The 27929-nt window shown below is 45.7% G+C and overlaps 1 long non-coding RNA gene and 1 pseudogene across 3 annotated transcripts; one reads left to right on the top strand and one right to left on the bottom strand.

Moving 5' to 3' along the window:
• Positions 1–2596: 2596 nt before the first annotated feature.
• On the bottom strand, positions 2597–3715 carry LOC136457661 (uncharacterized; annotated as a pseudogene).
• Positions 3716–5556: 1841 nt separating this feature from the next.
• Positions 5557–8896, top strand: LOC136457660 (uncharacterized). Of its 3 annotated transcripts, none has more exons than XR_010759781.1 (4): positions 5557–7967; positions 8041–8255; positions 8411–8631; positions 8720–8896. It is a non-coding gene; the product is annotated as an uncharacterized lncRNA (long non-coding RNA). The 3 variants fall into 3 exon arrangements; XR_010759782.1 differs by having other exon boundaries at positions 8041–8263; XR_010759780.1 differs by having other exon boundaries at positions 8041–8631.
• Positions 8897–27929: the final 19033 nt, after the last annotated feature.

Genomic DNA, 27929 nt, shown 5'->3' with positions numbered 1-27929 from the left:
GAACAGTGTTTTCTGCGGTAAACAGTGCAAGACGTGCAAGACGCGGTGAACCGTGTTTACTTCGTGCTACCGTAATTCTGCGTTGCTGCAGTGCTGACGCATGGAAAGGTGTCTGAGCTGCGTTTGCAAAGCAACTGAGCAGTGAGCAAAGCGGCGTGCGCAGCGAGCAGAGCTTGTGATTGAAATTAATGTGTAGCGTGTGCGATGCTGCTGCCGGTCGGTCATGTGCTGCCAACTTGACTTGCTTGACACGATAAAGTAAAAGCGTTGCGGTTTTGCCAAAGAATGTACTGAAGCGTGCTTCGCGGGCTTGCGAGTGCCGAGTGCGTGCATGGGAAATTAAGGAGGAGAAGAATAATAAGAGCTAGAGTTGGATCAGGATGACAATAGTGAGTTGAGCTGTGCTGGAGAGTATTTAGACAAGGAATAAATTAGAGCTCAAATTGAGAATTAGTGCAATAAAATTTAATTTCTTATTTTACCGTATGTAATAATATATAAACATGATGCTCATGACATGATTTTAGTAAAAAATTGTACAAGTTAACACCGAGGATATTATATAATACTTCATGCATGTGTTAGGAATTCTAGGAGCGCCGGTAGAAATCAAACAGTACCTGAATCGAATCATGGACGCAAAGAGGTCACAGATCTAGCACCTGAAACCCAGTACAAGCTGAACGCACCGACCGAAAGGCAAGCCGCTTGTCACGTGCGTGGTCAGCGGCGTCATGCATGCCATTGCCGCGTGGAGCCGAGCCGACACGCGTGGCGGTGACGCGGCTCCGACACACGTGCTTGCTTTCTCAGCTGACACGGCGCGCTGCTGCACGCTGCTTTCCCTCAAGCTTCTCGCCACTTTGGAATACCCCAAACGCAGCTGCACGTCTGCACCTCGATCGCGTGAGCTCGTGTCACTCTCACCATCTGTGCGTGCGTCGTGGCCCACAGAGGCTAGCAAGAGCAAGCAGCAGCATGTCGACGACGGCGCACAAGGTGGCCACGCACGCCGCCGCGACGGCCAGGGGAAGGCGGCGGCGGCCGCCGAGCGTGCTGAGGGAGATCGTGTACGGCATGAGCCTGGGCCTCTTGGCGGGTTACCTGTGGAAGCTCCACCACTGGAGCAACCACCGCCGCACCCGCGAGTTCTACAGCCTGCTCGACCAGGGCAAGATCAGCGTCGTCGCCGGCGACGAGCCGCCCGCCCGGTGCTGACCACCGAGACTGACGACGGTACACCGTACACTGCTTCACGATCACTGTGCCTGTTGTGTTGTCTCGCATCATATGTGTCGCTTTAGTTTATTGGGCCCGTTTGAGCTTATCGGTATAATGTTTTTCTCTCATAATAAATTAGTATTTTCAGATTGTTTGCGGTGTTCTGATGATCAGGACTTAGGGGTTTGCTTTGTCAGCTCTGATCATCATGTCAACGGTTGACAGTGTGTTACTTATTGTCCCGCTACTTTTACAGTTTTACTACCTTTCGTGTTAGCATGTAATGCACAATCAGATAATAACGACGACGGTTAGTTTCTATGGTCTGTTTTGCTCTTGAGGGGGATTAAAAAAATTTACTTCCCTAATTCCAGGTTGGATTCTTATCGGATTATTAGATCTGTGGTCAGTGTTGTACTGCGGCGCTTGTCTCTAGTTGCAGCGATTAGGGATTCCGTCCGTCTGTGCCTTCACATCAGTTGGTTTTCGGCGTGCCGTGCCGGGATGATTCGGCGACACCATCATTGCAGGAGAGGCTGCTAAATTTTGCAGAATCTCGGCTGTACTCCAGGGATGCCTGCGCTCTGTTTCTGGTCTAAGGCCCCGTTTAGATTTTTTTTTTTTTTGATTTGGGCTACTGTAGCAGCTTCGTTTGTATCTAGTAATTAGTGTCTAATTATAGACTAATTAGGTTCAAAAGTTTCGTCTCACGATTTCTCACCCAACTGTGCAATTAGTTTTTTTTCGTCTACATTTAGTACTCCATGCATGTGCCGTAAGATTCGATGTGACGGATACTGCGCAAAATTTTTTGAAATCCCTAATTTCTTTTTGAAATATCAAAAAGATTGAAAGATCCTTGTCTAATTTCTTCACTGATAGACTGGTACTGCGATAGCTACAGACACAGTAAAGGTTTCCTCTGTTTCTGCTCCTATTCTTTTTCTTTTTGTAGGGGAGAAAAAAAGAGAAGTGTGCAATGCACAAAGGACCAAAGGGAGTCTGTCCTGTCCGCGTCCGGTCTCTGTGGACTCCTCTGTGCGACTGTGCCGGAGTAAACCCTGAATAGTCAAGTCTACTGTGTAGCTTCCCAGCCTGTGATTGTGGCATGTACAGACGTACAGTACGTCTAAGCACTCGAGTTAGTTAATTATGGCCTCAAGTGAGCGTCTGATACTATTCTTTCTTTATTTTCTTTGTAGCGAATTATGTGCGAAATTCAGAGGTGACCAGTTCTAATGTCTTCGTGCGAACTTACTCCCTCTGAGATCATAGCTCGAGTATTCAGCTAGTGCTCAGCTGCTGTTAACATTTTAACCCATGAGGATATGACAATTTCCATAATGTACCTAATCCTGGATACACGCAGGTTATTTGAAGGAAATGCAGGCAAACTGCAAACATGCCGTGCCGTGCCGTGCGCAAGTATTTGTTTCACAAGTCACACAAATTCAATTCAAGTATTCAAATCCTATGTACATTGACAAACTCGAAGGAAGTATGCAGCACGTACGTACGTGTAGCACGCTAGCCGATTCAAGAAATCGCGGACTGAGATTACCAGGAGCAAATTCTAGTCGCCATTTTGCGTGCCGACCTGAAAGATTCGATCACGAGCCGGGAACGAAGCGACGGCAGCAGCCAGCTAGCCAGCGTGGCGGGCCGGCGGCGTCCGTCCGTCCATCCCCGCCCGGCCGCCGTCACCGCAGGTTGTGCAGCGGGTTGGACCCCGTGGGCGCCAGCCTCTTGTCGTCCTCGAACCAGTCGCGGCTGCCGTCGGCCTGCCGGAGCCGCCTCGTGCCGCCGTCAGAGGCGGCGGTCCCGGTCCGCCGCCGGTGCGTCGCGTCGGCGATACGGCCGGACCCGGTCGCGCGCTGGCCCGGCCGAGACGACGGTCGCGGTTCCGCTGCTCCACAGGTGCCGGGTGGTCCAGGAGTGGCGAGACGATGCCGTTGCCGGCACGGCGTGGCCGCCGAGGAGGAGCGAGGTCGCCCTGAGCGCCAGCGGGATGAACGACAGCAGCAGCGCGAGCTTGATGCACCTGGCGGCGCTCATATCTAGACGGAGGAGATCGATCTCGCTCGCCTGGTCAGCCACCAGCCGCCAGCCGCCAGCCGCCAGCCCGGCCTGGCAAGAGCGTGGACGACACGACCGGCCGGTGACAGCTGACACGACGCGCGCTGCGCTGACACGGGCGGGCGAGGAGATAGATAACGGCAGTAGGCAGGCAGGGCTGCGAGTGAGTGAGTGAGAGAGAGAGAGAGGGAGTGGAGGTGGAGGGGGCAAGGCATGCAGGAATGGAGTGGGCGCGCTGTGCGTGTGTCCCCGAAGAAGAATGGCGTGTGGTGGTGGAGCTCTAATAATCGGCAATGATGCGACGGGATGACGCGAGCAGCGCAACGGGAGGAAGGCGACGACGAGAACAAGGAGGGGGCACGACTCGATTTGACGTGGGCGGCGGACAAAGAAAGGCGCAATGAGTGAGCCGGTGAGCCCCCTCCGTCCGTCGCCTGCCTGCCGGCGGGCGTCGCGTCGGTGCACACGTCCCCGTCCCTGTTTGTTCGCTTGCCTGTCGGCCTTGTCCAACCCGCGGGCCGCGGCACGCCGTGGTCCGGCGCCCCCGTCCGTGTCTCCGTGCAGCGTGCGGCGATGCCAAGGGGCCGGATGGGAGTCCACGACAAGGGCATGCATCAATGCATGTGCGGCTGCTTGCTTGACCGCCTCCAGCCGCTGCGGCACATCGCCAAGGCTCGTATGCCATTGCCATGCCGCGACCCGGTCCGTGTCCGGATGGATGCCCGTCCTCCCATGGCATGTGTGTCATGTGAGGCGCACGCAGACAGGACGCGCAGGACCTTGTCATATCCCGCGGACGTCTCGCACGTACCCTGCTGTCAGCGCGCGACACAGGGGTTCCTTCCCAAGGCAAGAGAGACAAACGCCCCGGCTCGCGCCCCCTTTCCCTCTCAAACACGGTGGACCTTTTTGGCCGTCTGCCATTATCGGGATCGCTGAAGATCCGCTGCTCAATTTGCCTTGCCCGGACCAGGCCTCCCAGCCAAAACTGTATCCGGCTATCCGCTTGGAGCATTGCAAGCGAGGCATCAGATCATCACGACAGGGGAGAAAAGGCGCGCGAAGAGATCGGAGCTCCTGCCTTTTGCATGCATGCATGCGAGGAGACGCATCGACCAAACAGTTGGTGCGAGTGCGACGCCATGGCCCATGGAGAAGCATCCGGCAACCAGCAGTAGCCAACACTCGCCATCGACCGGTTCTTCCATCGCCATCACGCTTTTTTACAACTCGCCATGGACACACTCTCTAGTCTCTACTGCATTTTGATCACTACCTGCAGCTGCCAGCTCGCTTTGCTGCTGCAAGTTGCAACAGCGCTGCTGCACCGACGCTGCTGTCCCTCTCGCTCATCTACAGAGACAGACAGCCCGTGCCTACTACATTTGGTTATTTGGTTTTAGGCCCCAGGAATGGAATGGAACGCTGTGCTATACTGCTATTCACATACTACGGGGCTATTTGGTTTTAGGCCCCAGGAAGACAAACCAAAACTTGACCTGTCTTACAAATCTATTCCTTCTTGTCTATCCCTTGTTTAGTTCCAGGGCTCAAGTTTATCTTCTTCTTTTTTTTTTGAGCAGAAGGGATCAAGTTTATCTGACCAGTATAAAATTATCATGCCGTCGACAGTCAAAGTTGGCCCAACTCCTGCTCAAGAATTCACCCGGCTGAATTTGGCACATTGCTTCAAAACTTTTAGATAACTGAAGCTTCGAATGTTAATATCTGCCTAACTATATATCTTATTTGTAACTCGTTGTTATCACCACATTCCTTGTGATTTTATCTAGAAAACAAAATCGCACATGGCCATGTTTCATTGAAGAATAAACCAATGACATATGAACCTTACATGTTCATACCCACAACTACAACAAAATTTGGCATGACTCCCAAATATTCTTCCACCACTCCAGATTTTAGTATTGGCCGAGTTTTAGCTCCATCACAAACCAAACATCATTTTTTAGGTCTAATTTTGTCATTGCCTTAATTTGGCCATGACCAAGGTTTAGTTTGGCACACCTAAGTCATAAACCGAACATGCCATATATACACATAGTATCCACGGACTATGAGTTTAGGTGGCTTTTGGATACAATTTGGGAAAGGGATAGGGAAATTGGTGGGTTTATGGTCTGGTTAATCTCCTGTCCCTTGTTCGGGATAGCAGCTCTATGTGGGACCCACTCGCTACTTTGCTAATAAAAAAATTGCCCGATGGTTCTCGGTCTCCATGTGCTCATCTGACAGAAGACAGGCATCCAAAGCTGGCAGCATGCGAATGGCCTTTGCTTGCTCCTGCTCCAGCGCATCCGAGGCGAGCGGCCTCAAAGGTAGAGTTGAGCGGTGGCTCCGGCGGCGGGCATCTCCGAGGCGAGCGGCTGCTGCTCTGGCGGCGCGGCGCATCTGAAACCGCAGCAGCCTGCAGCTCTGTCATCTCGCACAGCTAGGCGAGGTGGGGCTGCGATGTCCCGCGCAGTGAAGGATGGTGTGGCTCCGGCAACCCAGATAGTGCGGCTCCGGCGGCGGCGCGACCCTGGCAAGCAGGAAAGGGAGGTGTGGCTCCAGCAGCAAAGCGAGATGCACCGAGGCAAAGCAGCGGTGGCCGCGGCGTCTCTCGCGCATGGTGGATTTCCCGTCGTAACCCACCCCTCTCGCTGGGTTTGGATATCCCTATCGCTATCCCTTCTTCCCATACCTATAATCCAAACATGGGTTAGGATATTTTCCTCCTTTCATTTCCCATTCCCTCCCCTCATTTCCCACTATCCAAACGCCACCATATAGAGTTTAGGGCTAGATACACTTTCAGCTACTCTTCCAAATCCAACACCTTCTCACCAGTGATCAACTCAACTAATAGAGCCCCAAATTTAAACACATCAGTCTTCTCTGATGACTGGCCAGTGGACAGATACTCTGGTGCTATATGTCCGATAGTCCCACGTATTGCAATTGTACACATGAGACTATCTGTGATCCAAGAGTTTTGCCAATCCAAAATCCCCCACAATCAGCGGCGAATCTAGACTAAACTGTTACCGAGGTCGCACAGATTCATGAACTCAATTTGATGGGGTCGTAGCTAGCCGGAATACACGGGGTTCCACTTATTCGTACAAAGTTATCGGGGTCGCATGACCCCGACACATGCATTGTGGCTTCGCCGCTGCCCACAATTGCTTCGAAATATTCATCAAGAAGCATGTTGGAGGCTTTTATGTCTCGATGGATTATTTTTGGATCGCATCGCTCGTGAAGGTAAGAGCAGACCCGTGCTTTGCCAAGTGCTATCCTCTTTCTAGCTCCTTGACTAGTCTAGAGCTGGCTTGGCATTTATATGTTCTGAATAAAATGAAAGAAAGCTATCTTTCAAACATAGTGGACAATAGGCCTCATTTGTTGGTCTAAAACTTGGTTGAAGCTAACTGAAAAACACTGTTCTGGCTGAATTATTGTGAAAGTAAAACACTGTTCTGACTAAAAAAAAGAAGCCGAACAAGTCAAATATAGGGTAAGCCGAACAGGGCCTATACATGGATGAGGCTTGTATGATGTTTGTTGTTACGGATTAACCTAATACTACATGCGATGAGTTTAAGATAGCTTGAGATTGGTTCGATAGCTTAGTTCATAGTCCAAAACTGTACTTGAATGCAATATATCACATGGACATCTTTTACATATGAATCGTGCCTCCAAAAGCTGGCTAGCCAGCGTGCCACGTCGCGTGCTTTTCGAAACCGTTTGATCGGCCGCGCAAATCGTGCTAGCCCGGTATTTTTTCAAAAAAAAACCCTCGAACTTCAGGCCTCTCTCAGTTTTTTTTTTCAAAAAAGCCCTCGAACTTTACCAAAATTAGTCTGTATATCACGGGACCCTCTCCCGACGCGACCACGGCGACGGGCGCGACCGGGGTGCGGCGGCGTCGGCCGCCCTCCTCCTCCTCCACCGCTGCTCTCCCTCGCCTGCCTCTCACCTCCATCTCGCCCTCCCCTTCCTCTCTCTTTCTCTCCCCTTCCCTCCTGATGCGGCGGCGGGTGCCAGGCGATGGCGCCCCTGCGCCGGCGCGAGTGGGGCCCGGCGGCCCTTCTACCTCTCCCCCATCCTCCTCGACGTCGCCCCGCAATGCCACGGATGTCTTCCCGAAGCATTGCGAAGATGCCGGTCTCCACCGTTTGCCTGCCGCATCACTCGCCGCTCGCCGGCGTGGCCCTATGCCACCAACTGCCCACATCTCGGGTCGCTGCCGCCCTTATCTGGAACGCGGTCGTAGCGAGAAGACCGACACCCGCTGCGTCCAAGCACGGGCGTTGTGGGCTCGATGGCCTCCTTGCCGACGGCATCGCAGTACTGCCCGCTCACCAACAGCGTGCTCTCCACCATGCCTACAGCGCTTGGCAAACTCGCCCGCCAGCCCACTCCGTCGCCCGCGCCATCTCGCACCTTCTACACCGCCCCGCCCGCAAGGACATGGCCACATGGCAGCACTGCCGCCCGAGGAGTGGCGTGGGGCGCTGCAGCACTGAAAAAAGTTCGACAGAGCAGCTGCCCGAGGGACGGCCCCATGGTGTTAGATGAAATGGCTGTCCCGTTCGTCCATTCTCAATAAACACAGTGCTCTGCAGGATAGCCCCACTTATGGAGATAACGATCTAACCCAGGTATTCAGAACTTCTAGCTTATTAGCTAAGATCTTAATTTGTGTAAACAGGTGATAACTGTCTAATTCCACAGATGGTCAGCAGCAGCTGCTGAACTCAGATGGTTATCTTGGATTCCTTCTTCTTCAGATACTGTTTACTCTTCTGATGTTACTCTGCAGCAAGGGTTTGTGTGTTTGACTCATCTTATTCAGATTGTGGTATTCTGGATGATCCCTCTGCATTCCAATGTGCAGAGGATAAATCACTACCCTCAACCATCTGTAATGTGAAAACATAAATGAAAAGGTAGTCAGGTACAATCATGATAGTATATTGTTACCTCTGTTATATGTTTTTATATTTTTGTGCTCCACGGCCTTGGTGGAATTTTCTCACGCTTGTATAGTTTTGTATTGGGTTTGCACTGTAGCATTTGTTTCTGAGGATTGTCATGGTCTCAGTTGCAGGTTGGAAATCAGTATTCATCTGAAAATGCAATTCAAGGTTTAAAGACAAGATTTTTTTCTGTTGCATCGACTCTCAGCTGAGCCTCTCAGAATTTACTGAATCAAAGGCACCGTTTCAGATTAAAGTTCACCAAGCAACATTACTTCTGAGTCGTATCCACAAAAGTCCGGTCCACCTAGCACTAGCAGTTCTTTTGCACAAAGGAATTGAAAAGGTAATATTAGAGAGATTTTAACGAACAAAAGCTTATCTTTTGTGCAAAAGTCTGCATTGACACTGCACTCCTAATTGGTTTATTTCAGATGGGGAGCACCCGACACGAGCAGAAGAAGATGCGCGCTGAGAGATAAACGGAAAACCATGACTTGTAAAAACAGGATCAATGAATTAGCCAAATGTACCCATTTTCCAATACATTGTAGCAATGCACAACTGTTTGTAGCAGTGGCAGTGATCATCACCGTATTTCCATAGTACTACCAAAGTACGGCATGTATGGATCTTCATGCTCATAAGTAGCATGCTAAAATTACCAAACATGAATCCAAACAGGACGTGCTAATAATAGACCATCTTTCCACCTTTGAGTCTATTAGCAATTTAGCATCTCTTAGCAATTGAAATATTGCTGTTAGGTGGTAATAGTTAGCATATCAAAACTAGCAAGATCCAATGGAAACAACCATCTAAACCGCAACGGATTAATCAAGGGCTGGCGCGGCAAGCCGCGCCATTTTTTCTAGTATATCATTATTGCAGAGCTCCATAGTGTGAACATGGGTAGGGTTTAATTTGATCAACATAATTCAATAGTAAATGGCGCCGTTATACTTTATAGTATCAACATGGAAAGCCTAGCTGCTTGTCCAACATAGTTAATAAGATTGCAAATGACTAGGCATTTGTGTTCGAAGAAGAAGTGACCAGGGTTATTCAAACACATCTAAATTTTCACATTAGACCTCACACAAACCACATTCGCCTATGATTTCAGTAGTAAATAAATAGAGCATGCGGTGACTTTATCTTTGATGAGTAGATGCAAGACCAGCGGCAACACACCAACAAAGATCATGCTAGCTTGCATGGTTGTAGGAAGCATAAGGTATGGCCTAGACAACACAAAACTAAATTTAGTGCTACTCTATGTACTAAGCAGCAAAACCAAGCATGTTAGAAAGCCAACACATTTCACATCAACTACGATGCATCTAGAAATAGGGTAATTATTTCGTGATAGATAGAAGAAATTTATTTAACAATTATTTGAAAAGTGTTAAAACATTTACATATTCAAAAAAATTCATCCAGCTTTGATAGCCATTTTATCACTCAAATTTTTCTTAGTGGACATTTTATTAAGTGTTATATAGACATTTACCCCCTCTTGTGACAAAAATATGTTAGAACTTAAAATCGACTAGCAGTAGATCTAACGGGTATAAACTTGCATTTAGGATATAGTAAATCCTAGAACATGAACTAAAACTGAGAGAGATAGAGAGAGAGGATGAGAGTGGGGAGGCGTTACCGACCATCGGCAGGCTTGGCGGAGGAGCTGGCCATGGTGTCGATGTAGGGCAGCAGTGGAGTCCAGCGGCGGTGTGGACGTCGCAGTGGAGGCCCGGTCGCAGAGGCGGCGGTGAAGACGCAGCGGTGGTGGCTTTCCGTCGCTGGCAGCACCCTCTCTCTAGATCGGCTTATGGTTATGGATGTAGATGGGGTTTGTGGCCACTCAGATGAACCTCGTGCCTTGTGCCCCGGCCCCACCTCCTTTTTATGGCGCTATGCGATGGGGCCCCACCAACCATAGATAGGGTTGGGCACCCCCGATCAGGACGTGGATCAAGGATCCAATTGGACTGTTTGGCCAAGTTGGTAGAGATCAACCTAACGTTCTCCCCCTTGATATCACCTTATGACTTAAACTTAACTTACTTTATCTTTTTTTCTATTCCATTACAGATCAGTGCATAGAGCGTGTCTCATCATCACGATCAGTTGCCATTAGATTAACAACTATAATGCACCTCTCTATTTTGAAACAGATTCTCATCTAGGCCCTTATTGTCCAGGAATCATAGGCTTTCTCCTCAAATCCATGCGGGCTAAGTGTTCTCTGAACACGTTGGGTGGTAAGCCTTTTGTAAGCGGATCCGCGAGCATCTTTTCTGTACTTATATGCTCAAGACTAATTATATGATCCTGGACTTTGTCTTTCACAATATAATACTTTATGTCAATGTGTTTGGCAGCACCACTTGACCTTATTGTTGTGAGCATAACATACTGCTAGATTATTATCGTAGTATAACTTGAGTGGCTTATGTATGTCATCTACCACTATCAACCCGGGCATGAACTTCTTCAGCCAATTTACCTGTCCCTGTGGCCTCATAACACGCTACAAACTCGACATATATCGTAGATGATGTAGTAATGATTTGCTTTGAGCTTTTCCACGATATAGCTCCTCCTACGAGAATGAATATATATCCTGACATAGATTTTCTATCATCTCCCGCATAATATGAATCTGTATACCCCTCTATGTGTATGGAATCAGATCTTCTGTATGTTAGCATAAGACCTTTTGTGCCTTGCAAGTAACATAAAACCTTCTTTACTAGTCTCTAGTGTTCTATTCCTAGATTACTCTGATATCTGCCAAGTAACCTGGTAATAAATGCTAAGTCAGGTCATGTACACACTTAAGCATACTGTAAACTTTCGATAGCTGAAGCATATGGAACCACTTTTATTTGATCGATCTCATATTGGTTCCTGGGACATTGAAATTCTCCAAATCTATCGCCCTTGACTATGGGAGCAGGTGAAGGCTTATAATTTTGCATACTGTATTTCTTTAGAACCTTTTCTAACTATGCGTTTTGTGATAGTCCTAAAACCCCCTTTTCTCTATCTCGGTGAATCTCTATTCCTAGAACGAAACGAAGCTTCATCGAGATCCTTCATATCAAACTTCGAGAACAAGAACTTCTTCATTTCTAGTAGTAGATTAACATCACTACTAGCAAGTAAGATGTCATCCACATATAAGATTAGGAAAATGTATTTCTCATTCTTGAACTTTACATAAACGCAATTGTCCTCTATATTTTCTTGAAACCCAAACTTTCTTATTGTACTATCAAACTTTAAATACAACTGCCTTGATGCTTGTTTTAATCCGTAAATGGATTTTTTCAAGCTACATCCCATATGTTCTTTTTCTTCCACAACAAAATTTTTTGGTTGTGCCATATAAACATTTTCCTCCAAATCCCTGTTTAGAAATGTCGTATTTACATCTATTTGATGTAATTCTAAATCGTAATGTGCTACAAGCGCCATTATAATTCTAAAAGAATTCTTACATGAGACTTGAAAAATGTCTCATTGTAATCTATGCCTTCTCTTTGCGTGAAGCCTTTCGCCATAAGTCACGCTTTAAATCTTTCTACATTCCCTTCGGAGTCATATTTAGTTTTGTAGACCCATTTACAGCCTACTATCTTGGCTCCTTTAGGAATTATTTCTATGTTCCAAACACTATTGGTATTCATTGATCTCATTTCATCTTACGTGGCTTCAAGCCATTTTGATGAGTGAGCGCTTCTCATGGCTTCTTCAAATGAGGTGGGATCACCTCTCCATTTGAGATTCTTCACATTCATAGACTTCGTAGTCATCAGGAATGGCTAGTTTCCTAGCTCTTTGAGACCTTCTAGGGGCCTCGTTAGTTGCTGCTTGTTCTATATGAGGCTGTTGTTGCTCTTCCTCATGTGTGACAACGGGTTCTACAGGATCCTAAAGGATAGGTTCCTCATGTTCATTCATTGTCGCCACGGGAGAACTAACAACATGTGCTGTTACTATAGTGTCTTGCACTGTTGGTGCAGCAATAATAGGTAGCGTGAAGAATGGCTCCTGAACCATCAGAGTAGGCACATGTACCTGCTTCTCCTCAAAATTAATTTCTCGTGCTACCATGCTCTCCTTGACCATATCATCCTCCAAGAACACAACGTATCTTGTTTCTACAAACTTCATATGTCTGTCAAGACAATATAAGCGATAACATTTTGACTTTTCTAGATAGACAACTGACTGTCTTAGAGTCTAGCTTCCCTATGTTTGGATTAAAGACTTTAGCCTCAGCTAGACTGTGGCAGAACCGCCTAATCTAATGCCTTATAGGAGTGCTTGTCTTCTATTAGACACTAAGCACTCAAGGGAGAACACTAAATTACTCGGTTCTGTCGGGCACACCCCAGGAGAGAACCCAAAAAATCCACATTTTTGCCATCAGGATCACAAATGAAAGAATAAAGCTTACAACATTCTTAACCATTTCTTACATCACTTTTAGTACAACATTAGAGTATAATATTTATTTACTATAACAGAGGAATGTAATTATATTATCAGAGTTATGAATAACTTAATTGAACAGTGGAATATAAACATGTGAACAGAGTTATAGCGGAAATAAACATCTATTAATGACATGATGAAGTATTGATATATAAACTATGACAACAGATTATGAAACTTTCATTTATAAAAGCATTTGATGAGAGTTATAAATAACAACTATGATCGCAGCGTAAAGGAATCCTCGCTGAGCCCACCAGGAGGAATCCACACACAAAAGTTAGCTTTAGCATCCACCTGTCACCTACAATAGGGGAAATAAAACCCTGAGTACTCAATTATACTCAGCAAGACTTACCCGACAGGAGGAAAAGAAAAGACTCCAAGGATATGCAAGCCTATCTGGCTTGTGGGTTTATTGCATTTGCAGGAAGCATTACTAAGCGTGCATCCTTATATTCGATTTTTATTAATGGCCGCATTGGTTCATTAACTAACCATTCTATGTAAGCACCTGTGCTACTTTCAAGCAGGTGGTAAGCAATCAGATTTCCTTTTTCCTATCTTCCATCTTTTAGTTCTTACTACGATGCTAAACCAGTAGACAAGCCGTACCGGATTTCTCGATGATTTGCGAATCAATGCCCCCAGCTGGGTACCCCGAAAAACACACGCCCCGCTTGTACCTTAGGCACAAGTAGGACCAATCCATCACTCTCCTATCCCTAGGTGTCTAGGTCCCCGTCTAAACTGGGACTCCAAGCCCCCACCCCTGAGTCCCGAACTCAGTGCGGTGCAAGGACCTCCTCCACCAAAATAAAACCCTAACAGTCGGTCTAGAAAGAGCCAGATCCGCGACAAGAGAGCAACAAGTCTTCCTAGCGCTCATACCCAAGTATGTGCTCAGGATAATAAGTTTGTGACTTGCCTAGAGCCTTATGCAATGACCGGTCCTTAACTGACACAGACAGGAAAAGCAGTGTAACCAAGCCATGCCCCTGCGTCCACTGGCGACACAACCTCTTACACCCACCTAATACCCAAACCATATTCCTACCCGGTCACCTATTTTTTCTTTCCACCATTTATATTTTCTAAGTGATAATAGTCAAATAATATATTTCCTATCTCTCGCGAGTGACAGGCAATCACTCGACTTCTACCAGAGTCCTGTAGCATAGCATTTTACATGATCTTGTCATACTAGTAAGACTCATAGGATAAAGATATATATGCAAGTGGGTTTCATTCAACTCCTTAAAACTTAATGTACAAATATAATTTAAACTACAGAAACGTAGGGGTTATGCACCAAGGCTTGTCTGGGTAAAATATAACCAAAAGTTAGCATTCCATCTTCGTGATATGATCCCTGGCACCATCTTTTCAGCTACTCTAGTTGATACCATCGATCCACTATCGTTTCATTTCTCCAGCAACTCCCGATGACTCAGCAGGTCCATCGATGTCCCTCCATCGGCGTCGAACTCATGGTACTCGGCAAACAGACACAAATAAATATTCACATAAATTCAAATGCGTTCCAAAAATTATGAAACTTTATGGATAGGTAGGGTTCGATTTTAGATGAATTTAGGAAGAAGAAGTGATGGAGTCGGAGTTAGCATAGTGGAGTTATTAATTGTGCAAGGTGGCTGCTAATTAATCACGAGGAGAGAAAATGAAACGTGATTAGTGGCCACTGTGTTGCCGTTGGTTTATTAGAAAGGGAAAAGGAATAAAGAAATGGGTGGAGTGGATTAATGGCTGACGACCCTTGACTTTTACGTGTATAGGAGCTGAGTTGGTTCTCGGCTTTGCTACTAGCACATGGCATAGGACAAGCTGCTGCTGCTGGACTAAACAAAGAGCATAGCGGGTATACGGCTAGGACTCTTCGAGAGAGACACAGAGAGCACCGAGCGTTTGTGCTCCTTAGCTCGTCCACCATGGATAGCTGCTGGACTTTCGCCTGATGGCGATTCTGACCATGACTTCCAAATCCAAGGGCATGGGGATGTAGAAGGGAGGTAGGGGATGTATGGGGACTATCTACCTTGGTCTATTGCAGCTCGAGGAAGGAGATCAATAGACACAGCTTTCACGGGCAAGAACAGAGAAACTTGATTTGAGAGAAGCAAGTGAGCAGCAGAGCAGAACGGCTCGGCGTATCCTTTTAAAGGCAGGAGACACGGGGATGGAATTAAGCAAGAGGAGGAAAAAGAGGATGATGAGAAGGTTAGGCATGACTACTGTGAATGAACTGGAGAAGCGTGTAGTAGTGCCTTGTACTTGAGACTTCAATGTTGATAGACAAATTTGATGTGCAGAAGACCGTGGACCTGGACTAGGTAGAGCGTGATTTTAGATGAATTTAGGAAAAAGAATCAATGAAATCGGAGTTCATATGAGGGAGATATGGCTTTTACAAGGTGGGTTGTTAATTGAATCCGAAAATTAAATTGACGTGATGAAGGGAGTGCTGGTGCTGATCACATAACAGTGCTGGACGGGTAGTGGACTAGACTTTCCATGATTATAAGAGGGAAATGTGTTGGTTCATTCCTGCATATCAGGGAATCAATGGAGGAGGAGACCACGGGTCAAAAGCAGCTGCTTGTGCACGACGTGTTGCTCGGATCAACAGTGGTTTCTACTGGTGAACAGTGTTTCTTCATGCTGCAGTGATTCTATGGTGAACAGTGCATGACGTGCAAGACGCGGTGAGAATTTTAGGTGATGGACTTGAGTGGTCTTTGGTCTTTCGACATATTAACTAGGCTAGTTGATCAGAGGAGTCTGGAATTGTCCATGTGTTTGTGGGCGCCCGCTCGACAAACACTACACTTCATTTTTTTATTTCAAAGATGAATAAACACGACACTTAAATACTGCCACTTGACCAGCATGTCATTTTCATCAGTGCACTAATCAGCATTTGCATAGACAATAAGCAGATAACTGAAGCTGTTCAAAACTCCTTGTGCATCTGTCCATGACTTTGGAAGTCTTGTGCTGAGTCGTCTGATTAGCTCCACTGTTGCACTTCACTTAGACATACCGAGCCACAGGCCACATCCTATAATTGATTCATGATGGACTTGGACTTGAGTGTGTCTTTGTCATGCCAATGGGGCTGATCAGCAATAAAAAGTGTATGTGTGCTAATTAAATTAAGAAGGGAGAAGGAGAAGATCATTCGCAGACTAGCTCAAGACGAACAAGCAAGGAGACGCGTGCTGGCTTGGTTACTTCTTAAACATGACAGCAGGACGCCTAGGCCCAACGTGGCCAGCAGGGCATGCCGATTGACACGGACAAGACCGCGGCCACAGAGACAAGCAAGGCAGGCAATCAGAGAAACAGAGACAAGCAGAGGGAGGGAAAACTAGGAGCGGCTCGACAAATGTAGACAGAAGTAATCAAGTCAGAGAGAGAAGCAAAGCAAAAGCCAAGGAGCATAGATGCGGATGGATGAGGAGACTTTGCAATGCAGCGAATTGCTAGGGCCACGATGAGAACGAGACAGTGATCAAAAGTAATGCCAGGCGAGTACGTTGCACGCCGGAAAAATAAACAAAGCTGCTACGCTCTCTTTCTCGTCAGTTCATGCTTAACATAATAAACCCGTGAGTTTATATATATAGTATCGTTCTATTTATTAATGGATTTTATTTTATTTATACAAGTTGCTTTTCATGCTTAATCCAACAGGACAAACCGTCCGCTAGTATCAGTCATTCGACATTCCCAATTATTTTTACGCACTACGTAATTTAACTTAAGCGTTTATTCGAGTCCACGAAACTAAACCACACAGGATTCGCTTATCGCCTCCCGTACGTTTTCATTTAAAAATCCAAGGAAACTCGCTTCGTGAATTTTTCTTAGGCCTAAATCGTAGTACTAAACAAGATCGTAACACCAGGGGTGTTACAACCAACCCCCCTTAAAAAGAATCTCGTCCCGAGATTCGAAGCAAGAACCAGAAGAGGGGAAAACATGATCTCATTCCGTAGATCAGGGATTACATAAAATATTACACGACTTCAAACACTAAACCACACGGAGATCTAGGGATACATGGTTAAGAGCAACCTGGTACAACCAAGACTTAATCCAGAAGTTGAGACAGATGAGGGCAATGGAGAAACAACAGGACAATGAGTATCCAAAACATGGCGTAGCACCAACAGATCCAGAAACAGTCGACTGGAGAAGTAAAACATCGTGAACCCTAAGGTTGACTACCCCAAGGGAAACTTGAACTTCTTCGATGAACCAGATCCTTTCTTCTCCTCGGATTACACCATCACCTTAGACTTGATGAACATAATTCCATGAGTGACGACCGGATCTCGTAGCTCTACTTCCGAATGCGAGGGAATGGAATGAAGAAGAAGAGCAAGGACCAAGGGGATCTTATAGCGGTGAACGGAGGTGGGGCGCAACACATCGGATGTGGATGCGGATGCGGTGGGGGTGGGATACACAGACGGTTCATGCTATGAAGATAAGATTGGACATGGTGCACTTCCTGCGCGAGCGGCAGAGGGGGAAATAAAGGGGAGGAGAGGAGAGGGGTTCGCTTGATGAGGCAGGCATGTGGGCAACCATGCTTCCAAGAGAAAAGAGAAAGGGAAAAGGGGAAATGGGGGGGTCCGGTATGGGGAACGATGGTGCAGGGTAGAGGAGCCGACCGAACATCAGGAAAAGGAAAAGCGCACAGTGCACAAGGACGGCTGAGTGCGGCACGATGCCGTGGCCACGCGAAAACGAGGAGCTAAGAGCCTGATACAACAGCGTTCATTGGGCATGTAGCGAAATGACCCAGCATGCGTAGCGTAGTCAACTAAACACAGGCTCAAGACATGACATCCACTCAGACTTTTCAATTACTCCCGACTATCCACTGCTAACTTTCCTTACTACTCTTCTTTTGCTTTCCTTCCTTGACCGCATCCATCTTTTCTGTAAACTTAGATCATGTCATACTTTCTTCCTCCAAAACCACCTCCTTTTTGTATACTTTGATAGTACACTATTGCATCAACCCATTGTGGACTTCCCGTTTGAACACCTGAACATTTCCAAGGAGAAAATTTTGTAGCAAAACGGTATGGTGGTGTAACTTGGTAAAGGTACTTGGTCAAAAACCCCGATACTAGCGCATGCCAAGCAGCGTCACCATGTGGCAGCTGTTCCACAGGGAGCCCCCGGTTTCATTGTGGCACCGTAAGCTTTTAACTAGGTAACTATTACCAACTTACATGCCATGAGGGTGGTGGGGTCATAGACCACAGGATAAGAGGAGTATTGCAAGGGAAAAAATTCAAACAACAAAGGTTCCCTTCACAACAAGGGACAAGGAATTCAAATCCAACAGCGGATTTGTTTTAAAGAGATTCAAGTGTTCTGCTGGGACATCCACAATTAGTCGATACAATGTCCTATGTTCATGGCTAATCTGCTAGCATCTGAATGTTAACTTCTATTGTAACCCGCTTAATTTCGCCCATGAAAACTCTTAAGCACATCTAATGAACTTAAGGTAGATGAACGCAATAAACACATCGAAATAAATAAAATGCATGTTCCAACAGTCCGATACGGGTACATCATACAGGCATTCAGGCTCCCATGCGTGATACAACATTCACCTTCCCTACTGGTGGACGATCTCAACAACTATGGACGAACAACAATGGCACGAACACAATATCGGAGGACAGCAACGAAAAGCACTACTCCTATGGGTACAGCATCCCAAGGCGACTAATCTACATCTTCTCGGGGCAATGGCTAAGTAAGAGGAACCAAGGGCTCTTCTTCTGACACTTTCGACGGTGGAGGTGCTGGCGGTGCTGCAACACTAGTTCTTCTTCTTTCTAGCGGGTAGATAGGGATCCCTTCTAAGATCGTGGCATCCTACCTTTCAGCAGCCAATGTCCTCTGCTTGGCCCTAGTGACAAGATAGGCCTCACGCAGTTGATGGACATGCCGATCTTTAGCCTCCTTCAGAGCTTCCGACATGATAGTCTCCTGGCTCTCTGTAGCTGCAGCATTGGCATGTGCTTTAGCGAGTTACACCTCGAGCATCCGGGTGAAGATCTTGGCTTCCTCAGCTCGACGGAGGCAGATCCTCAGTTCCAAGGCTTGTCGGTCATACTGCTCATCCAAAGCAAGCAGGTATGAGGTCAAGTGCACCACGGTTGGGCTGTCCTCTTACGCATCCTACCCTTATAAGGCCTCCATGTGAGCCCTCTATGCCCGCCGATTCTAGTCCAAAGGTGGAAAGAACCGCATGGGGGTATAGGCAATGGGCTCTTCATAGATCTAGCAAAGGTTCCACAAGGCTTTGCGGACCACAACCTGGTAGGTGTCAACGGAGTGAAATCCGGTTGCGGTAACACTCCAGGCTTCAGTGAGGTTGGGGAACTCTTCACTCTTCCTGATGTAGAAGGTAACCTCACACCACTCGGTGCCATGCTCCTCATACTCACGGCCCTCATACTCAGGACAATCTCTAACCCCAAGCTTTTACAAGGTGGCATGCAAGATTTTGGGAAAACCCTCAACATTCAGGCAGTAACTACTAACCCAGGCTCCTGCCATTTCTGGCGGTGGTTGTGAGGAAGGCTAAGTGAAAAGCTAGCTCAAAGGAAAAGCTAAGTGAGGTAACGTGCACCGAGTGGTGATACCAAGGGCTAAGTCAGGCTCTGCTTATAAAGGCGGAGCGTGGAGTGGTCCTGGCACGGTTCATCAGGGTTCCCGTGCGAGATTACTACGACGAATCGACCAAATTCCGCACGTTCGAGGCGAGCGACGTCCGAGGCCATTATTGACTAGTATGACTATAGGACAAGGGTCCGACAAGAGTGCAGAAAAGGGGTACGGGGAGACATGGGTCACGATAGGTGTGAAGCATGGGCGAACATGAAGCATGAAGCCACAGTGTAGACCTAACTCTGGAACAGGAACAAGACAGTCGTGCATAATCCGACATCAATCCGACACGCGTGACACCTATGGGTAGCGTATCTGCAAGTAATAAGGCACTACAATGCACAACTAGGATATGCATGAATGCACATCCTATATGTCCTTCCACTGTTGCCAGCATATAGGGCAACCATTCTCAGATTTTTGGCACATAATTTCTCCCTGTAGCTAGTCGATACTATCGGACTTTGCTCGAGTCAGTGTACCTGTAGAAAACTTGATTAAACCTATCTAAGTCAGCAGAGTGCCATCTATTCTAGATACATAACCATAATAATAGGGCTACTTATATAACTTCGCATACAAATGTTCTAACTTTTGAAAGGAATTTGTTGTCAAATTTTAGTTTCGAAAATGTTTTTGAAGCTTTATATCCTCATTTGTGCTCTGATACCACTAGTGGTAGAACCGCCTAATCTAATGCCTCACAGGAGTGCTTGTCTTCCATTAGACACTAAGCACTCAAGGAGAACACTAAATTACTCGGTTCCGTCGGGCATACCCCAGGGGAGAACCCGAAAAATCCACATTTTTGCCATCAGGATCACAAATGAGAGAATAAAGCTTACAGCATTCTTAACCATTTCTTATATCACTTTTAGTACAACATTAGAGTATAATATTTATTTACTATAACAGAGGAATGTAATTATATTATTAGAGTTATGAATAACTTAATTGAACAGCGGAATATAAACATGTGAACAGAGTTACAATAGAAATAAACATCTATTAATGACATGATGAAGCATTGATATATAAACTACAACAACAGATTATGAAACTTTCATTTATAAAAGCATTTGGTGAGAGTTATAAATAACAACTATGATCGCAGCGTAAAGGAATCCTCGCTGAGCCCACCAGGAGGAATCCACACACAAGAGTCAGCTTTAGCATCCACCTGTCACCTGCAATAGGAGGAATAAAACCCTGAGTACTCAATTGTACTCAGTAAGACTTACCTGATAGGAAAAAAGAAAAGACTCCAAGGATATATAAGGCTATTTGGCTTGTGGGTTTATTGCATTTGCAGGAAGCATTACTAAGCGTGCGTCCTTATATTCGATTTTTATTAATGGTCGCATTGGTTCATTAACTAACCATTCTATGTAAGCACCTATGCTACTTTCAAGCAGGTGGTAAGCAATCAGATTTCTTTTTTCCATCTTCCATCTTTTAGTTCTTACTACGATGCTAAATCATAGACAAGCCGTACCGGATTTTCCAGCGATTCATGAATCAATGCCCCCAGCTGGGTACCCTGAAAACACACGCCCCGCTTGTACCCTAGGCACAAGCAGGACTAACCCATCACACTCTTGCCCCAGGTGTCCAGGTTCCCATCCAAACTGGGACTCCAAGGCCCCCGCCCCTGAGTCCTGGACTCAGTATGGTGCAAGGACCTCCTCCACCAAAATAAAACTCTGACAGTCAGTCCAAAAAGAGCTGGATCCACGACAAGACAGCAACAAGTCTTCCAAGCGCCCAGACCCAAGTATATGCTCGGGATAATAAGTCTATGACTTGCCTAGAGCCTTATGCAATGACCGGTCCTTAACTGACACAGACAGGGAAAGCAGTGTAACCAAGCCATGCCCCGCGTCCACTGCGACACAACCTCTTACACTCACCAATACCCAAACAATATCTCTGCCCGGTCACCATTTTCCTTTCCACCATTTTATATTTTCTAAGTGATAATAGTTAAATAATATATTTCCTATCTCTCGCGAGTGACAGGCAATCACTCGACTTCTACCGGAGTCCTGTAGCATAGCATTTTACACGATCTTGTCATACTAGTAAGACTCAAAGGATAAAGATATATATGCAAGTGGGTTTCATTCAACTCCTTAAAACTTAATGCACAAATATAATTTAAACTGCAGAAACGTAGGGGTTATGCACCGAGGCTTGCCTGGGTAAAATATAATCAAAAGTTAGCATTCCATCTTCGTGATATGATCCCTGGCACCATCTTTTTAGCTACTCCAGTTGATACCATCGATCCACTATCGTTTCATTTCTCCAGCAACTCCCGATGACTCCGTGGTCCATCGATGTCCCTCCATCGGCGTCAAACTCATGGTACTCGGCAAATAGACACAAATAAATATTCACATAAATTCAAATGCGTTCCAAAAATTATGAAACTTTATGGATAGGTAGGGTTCGATTTTAGATGAATTTAGGAAGAAGAAGTGATGGAGTCGGAGTTAGCATAGTGGAGATATTAATTGTGCAAGGTGGCTACTAATTAATCATGAGGAGAGAAAATGAAACGTGATTAGTGGCCACGTGCTGCCGCTGGTTTATTAGAAAGGGAAAAGGAATAAAGAAATGGGTGGAGTGGATTAATGGCTCATGACCCTTGACTTTTACGTGTATAGGAGCTAAGTTGGTTCTCGGCTTTGCTACTAGCACATGGCATAGGACAAGCTGCTGCTGTGGACTAAACAAACAGCATAGCGGGTATACGGCACAGGACAAGCTGCTGCACATGGCATAGGACAAGCTGCAGCTCGAGGAAGGAGATCAATAGACACAGCTTTTACGGGCAAGAATAGAGAAACTTGATTTGAGAGAAGCAAGTGAGCAGCAGAGCAGAATGGCTCGGTGTATCCTTTTAAAGGCAGGAGACACGGGGATGGAATTAAGCAAGAGGAGGAAAAGGAGGATGACGAGAAGGTTAGGCGTGACTACTGTTGAAGAGATGAAGAGAAGCGTGCAGTAGTGCCTTGTACTTGAGACTTCAATGTTGATAGACGAATTTGATGTGCAGAAGACCGTGGACCTAGACTGGGTAGAGCATGATTTTAGATGAATTTAGGAAAAGAATCAACGGAATCGGAGTTCGTATGAGGGAGATATGGCTTTTACAAGGTGGGCTGTTAATTGAATCCAAAAATTAAATTGACGTGATGACGGGAGTGCTAGTGCTGATCACATAACGTGCTAGACGGGTAGTGGACTAGACTTTCCATGATTATAAGAGGGAAAGGTGTTGGTTCATTCCTGTAGATCAGTGAATCAATGGAGGAGGAGACCACGGGTCAAAAGTAGCTGCTTGTGCACGGCGTGTTGCTCGGATGAACAGTGGTTTCTGCGGCGAACAATGTTTTCTTCGTGCTGTAGTGATTCTACGGTGAACAGTGCATGACGTGCAAGACGCAGTGAGGATTTCAGGTGATGGACTTGAGTGGTCTTTTGTCTTTCGACGTGTCAACTGGGCTAGTTGATCAGAGGAGTCTGGAATTGTCCATGTGTTTGTGGGCGCTCGACGAACACTACACTTCATTTTTTTATTTCAAAGACGAATAAACACGACACTTAAATACTGCCACTTGACCAGCATGTCATTTTCATCAGTGCACTGATCAGCATTCGCACAGACAATAAGCAGATAACTGAAGCTGTTCAAAACTCCTTTTGCATCCGTCCATGACTTTGGAAGTCTTGTGCTGAGTCGTATGATTAGCTCCACTGTTGCACTTCACTTAGACATACCGAGCCATAGGCCACATCCTATAGTTGATTCATGATGGACTTGGACTTGAGCGTGTCTTTATCGTGCTAATGAGGCTGATCAGCAATAAAAAAATGTATGTGTGCTAATTAAATTAAGAAGGGAGAAGGCGAAGATCATTCATAGACTAGCTCAAGATGAACAAGCAAGGAGACGCGTGCGGGCTCGGTTACTTCTAAAACATGACGACAGGACACCCAGGCCCAATGTGGCCGGCAGGGCGTGTCGATTGACACGGACAAGACCGCAGCCATAGAGACAAGCAAGGTAGGCAATCAGAGAAACAAAGACAAGCAGGGAGGGAGGGAAAATAAGGAGCGGCTCGACAAATGTAGACAGAAGTAATCAAGTCAGAGAGAGAAGCAAAGCAAAAGCCAAGGAGCATGGATGCGGATGGATGAGGAGACTTTGCAAAGCAGCGAATTGCAGGGCCACGATGAGAACGAGACAGTGATCAAAAGTAATGCCAAGCGAGTATGTTGCACGCCAGATAAATAAACGAAGCTGCTGCGCTCTCTTTCTCGTCAGTTCGTGCTTAACACAATAAACCCGTGAGTTTATATATATGTATCGTTCTATTTATTAATGGATTTTATTTTATTTATACAAGTTGTTTTTCATGCTTAATCCAATAGGACAAACCGTCCGCTAGCATCAGTCGTTCGACATTCCCAATTATTTCTACGCACTGCGTAATTTAACTTAAGCGTTTATTCGAGTCCACAAAACTAAACCACACAGGATTCGCTTATCGCCTCCCGTACGTTTTAATTTAAAAATCCGAGGAAACTCGCTTCGGGAATTTTTCTTAGGCCTAAATCGTAGTACTAAACAAGATCGTAACACCAGGGGTGTTACATGGACAACCCCACACACATAAATAATTAAGTGAGGGTTCCTTTCCTGTCCACAACTCACATGGTGTTTTGGGCATTGACTTGCTTGACACTCGATTAAGAATATGAATGATGGTTTTTAACGCCTCCATTCATAAACTTATCGGAAGAGTAGAGTAACTTATCATACTTGTCATCATATCCATTAAGATACGTTGCGTCTTTCAGCTACTCCATTTTGCTGAGGCTCGCCTAGTGTAGAGTACTGGGCAACTATGCCATTTTCCTATAAGAACCTTGCAAAAGGTCCAGGAACTTAGCCATATGGGGTGTGTCAACCGTAGTACTCTCCTCCACGGTCGGATCTTACTACTTTAATCTTTAAGTTGTGCTGATTTTCTACTTTAGCCTTAAAAATCTTAAATTTATCCAATGCTTCTAATCTTTCTTTAATTAGATAAATATAGATTGATTAAGAAATCAATTCTTTTGCCTTTACAATTTTTAGATTTAGAACAATGCATTGATTGCATAAAAGGAAAGTATGTTAAGAAAATAAAGAAAGATGCCAAACAAAGCGTAGGAATTTTAGAAATAGTTCACATAGATATCTGTGGTCCTTTTCTTGTGAAGAGTGTGGATGGTTATGATTCATTTATAACATTCATAGATGATTATTCTCGTTTTGGCTATAGATCAATCGCTCTATTCTCCCCCTCGAAATATGGCATAAACGATAGTGCCATAATTTTGATGATACATCATGAACTATCTTCCGCTTATTTGTTGCATTCATAGACGAGGAATCATTCTCATTCTCAGTGCTCACAACATTCATATTCTCAGAAAGTGATAACAAATAAAGCTTGTCTTGTCGAAAGGCAAGACCAACACAGTTATTATTAAACACAATCTGACATTTGTCATTACTAAAATAGCAATCATATCCATTATCGTCTAGTCATGAAACACTTATCAAGTTTCTACGTAAAAGGGTACATAAAGAATATCTGAAAGCTGAAGTATAAAACCATTATCTAATTCTAGAGAGAAATCTCCAATGGCTTCAGCTTCAGCTTCAGCTTCAACTCCATTTGCAACTTTAATTCTTCTTTCTCTTCTTTGCAGGGTCCTCCTCGTATGAAATCCCTGTAATAAAATTGCAACATAAATAGTTGCACCTGAATTAATCCACCAAGTAGATTTTGCATAACTTAAATACAATGACTCATCTATGAATGTAATGAAGTCCTCACCTCTCTTCAAAAGGCTCTTCAGGAAATCTGAATAGTCCCTCTGATAATGTCCATACTTCTTGCACCATTTGCACTGATCCTTTTTAACTTGGACATTGTTGTTTTTCTGATGGTGGTCATTCTGAGGGGCTTTTCCTTGAGGTTTGGCATTCTTGTTAAAGTTCTTATTGTTGTCCTTTACAAGGTTAGCACAGTCACCCCATGAGCTTTTCAGCCTCTCCTCTTCTTGCACACACATTGCAATGAGCTTCTCAATATCCCATTTATCGGGTTGCATGTTGTAATTTACAACAAAAGTTTCATATTCTTTAGGCAAGGAAGCAAAAACCAAATGAACCAGGACTCATCCTTGAGCCCCAAATCCATTGGCTTCAGCTTGGAAGCCGTGTTGCTCATCTTCAGTATGTGCTCTCTTATCCCTCCACTAGAGTATTTCTAATTGAATAATTTCTTTATCAGGGTACTGGCATATGCCTTTGAAGAGCCAGTAAACTGACTCTCCACTTTCTTGAGATACTCTGTGGTGGTGTCATAATCTAGAATATACCCCCTTATTGCATCTGAAATAGTGGACTTAGCCACCATCAAGCACTTGCGGTTCAAAATGTCCAATTTCTTACGTTCGAGGTCATATTTCATTCTTACTTCTGCATGATCTCGCTGCCGGGCAGTGAAATCAGCATCAGTTTCATTTTCTTCCCTCGCCAGGTCCACTGGCTTAGTAGGACACGGAGAGATAAGCGCTAGGTCATTTTCGGACAGCGCAAGTGCTAATTCATACTTCCCTCGCCATACACGATAGTTGCCCCCTTCAAGAGGTGGTAGGTGCGAGATAAATGGCATAGGGTTGAGTCCTGAAAAACACCATCAGAGATAGTGAGAAAATATGACTTAATAATTGCATGTCTTAATTTAACGTTGGTTAAAATTAAAATATACAATATTATTCTACATTAATTCTACATCACCGTTAGATAGAAATAGAATTAATGCATGAAAAAACTCATGAATACAAAATTATAATATTGTTATTATCAACGTTGGTCAGAAAAATAATAATATCATAATTTACTGAATACTATAACTACTTTTCAAAATTAAATCCTCCCGTTGGTTCGAATTTAATTAGAAGATAATAAGCATCCACTTTGTAGCGAAAACATGAAAAATTTATCTAAAAATGATATTATCATAAGCATTTCTATATACTTATCTACTCTCTATATGAATTACCCCGTGGGTTCAAATTCGAGCAGAGATTGAAAACTAGACAAAATCATCAAAAAAGGCTTCTGAAAAAGAATAAAACAAATTCCTCTCGCCACTGTTCATTCAGGCCGAAAGCCATCTCGCGCTACGCGTATACGTGGCCCAGCGGTGAAAACCGGCCCGGTCAACCGCGCGCGTCGCTCTTTCCCCGCGCCCAGACCGCAACCTAGGCCTAGGCCGAGAATTCCTTCGCCCGCCTAGGCTAAAAGCTGGCCCGAGCGCCCAGAGCCGTCCATCTAGATCGAACGGCTCTCCGGTGCTTGCGACCAATCAAAACCAGGCCGCCTGCCTCTTCCCCAAAAACCCTAAACCATTTTCTCCTCTTTCCCCCGCTTTGATCGCATACAACAGTCGTCGTCGAACCACACGACGACGGCACGAGCACGTGACGGAAGAGATGGTGGTGCCACTACAGCACCCCTCGTCGGCGCGGCGCGCCGTCGATTGGCACTACGATGGTGCCCTTTGCCCGAGGTGGAGACCGAACGGCGGCGAGCCCTCGCCGCCCCCTTTTGGTGGCTCGGGTTGACTTCCCGCGCGACGTCCAAACGACGTCCGGTGGTGGCGATGGGGCGGGCGAAGCCCGGGTAGGAACCCCCTTGCTTTTCTTCTCCTTCTTCTAGTGTTAGGGTTAGGGTAGACCCGAATTCAATTCGTTCATCTTCTTCTAAATTCTTTTCAATTTCTTCCCCAAAATCTAGATCTACACACTAGGGTAGGCGATTTGATACCAATGTTAGAACTTAAAATCGACTAGCAGTAGATCTAGCGGGTATAAACTTGCATTTAAGATATAGTAAACCCTAGAACATGAACTAAAACTAGGAGAGATAGAGAGAGAGGGTGAGAGTGGGGAGGCGTTACCGACCATCGATGGGTTTGGTGGAGGAGCTGGCCATGGTGTCGATGTAGGGCAGCAATAGAGTCTGGCGGCGGTGTGGACGTCGTAGTGGAGGTGCGGTCGTAGAGGCGGCGGTGAAGATGCGGCGGTGGTGGCTTCCCATCGCTAACAGCGCCCTTTCTCTAGATCGGCTTAGGGTTAGGATGTAGGTGGGGTTTGTGACGGCTCAGATGAATCTCGTGCCTTGTGCCCCGGCTCCCAACTCCTTTTTATGGCGCTGTGCGACGGGGGCCCACCAACCATAGATAGGGTTGGGCGCCCCGACCAGAGCGTGGATCAAGGGCCCAATTGCCCGTTGGGCCAAGTTGGTAGAGATCAACCTAACAAAATACACTTTTTGAA

The sequence above is a fragment of the Miscanthus floridulus genome, chromosome 6 (assembly GCF_019320115.1).
Source record: "Miscanthus floridulus cultivar M001 chromosome 6, ASM1932011v1, whole genome shotgun sequence".
In the NCBI taxonomy this organism is placed as follows: Eukaryota; Viridiplantae; Streptophyta; class Magnoliopsida; order Poales; family Poaceae; genus Miscanthus; species Miscanthus floridulus.
This window is presented reverse-complemented; position numbering and strand designations above follow the sequence as displayed.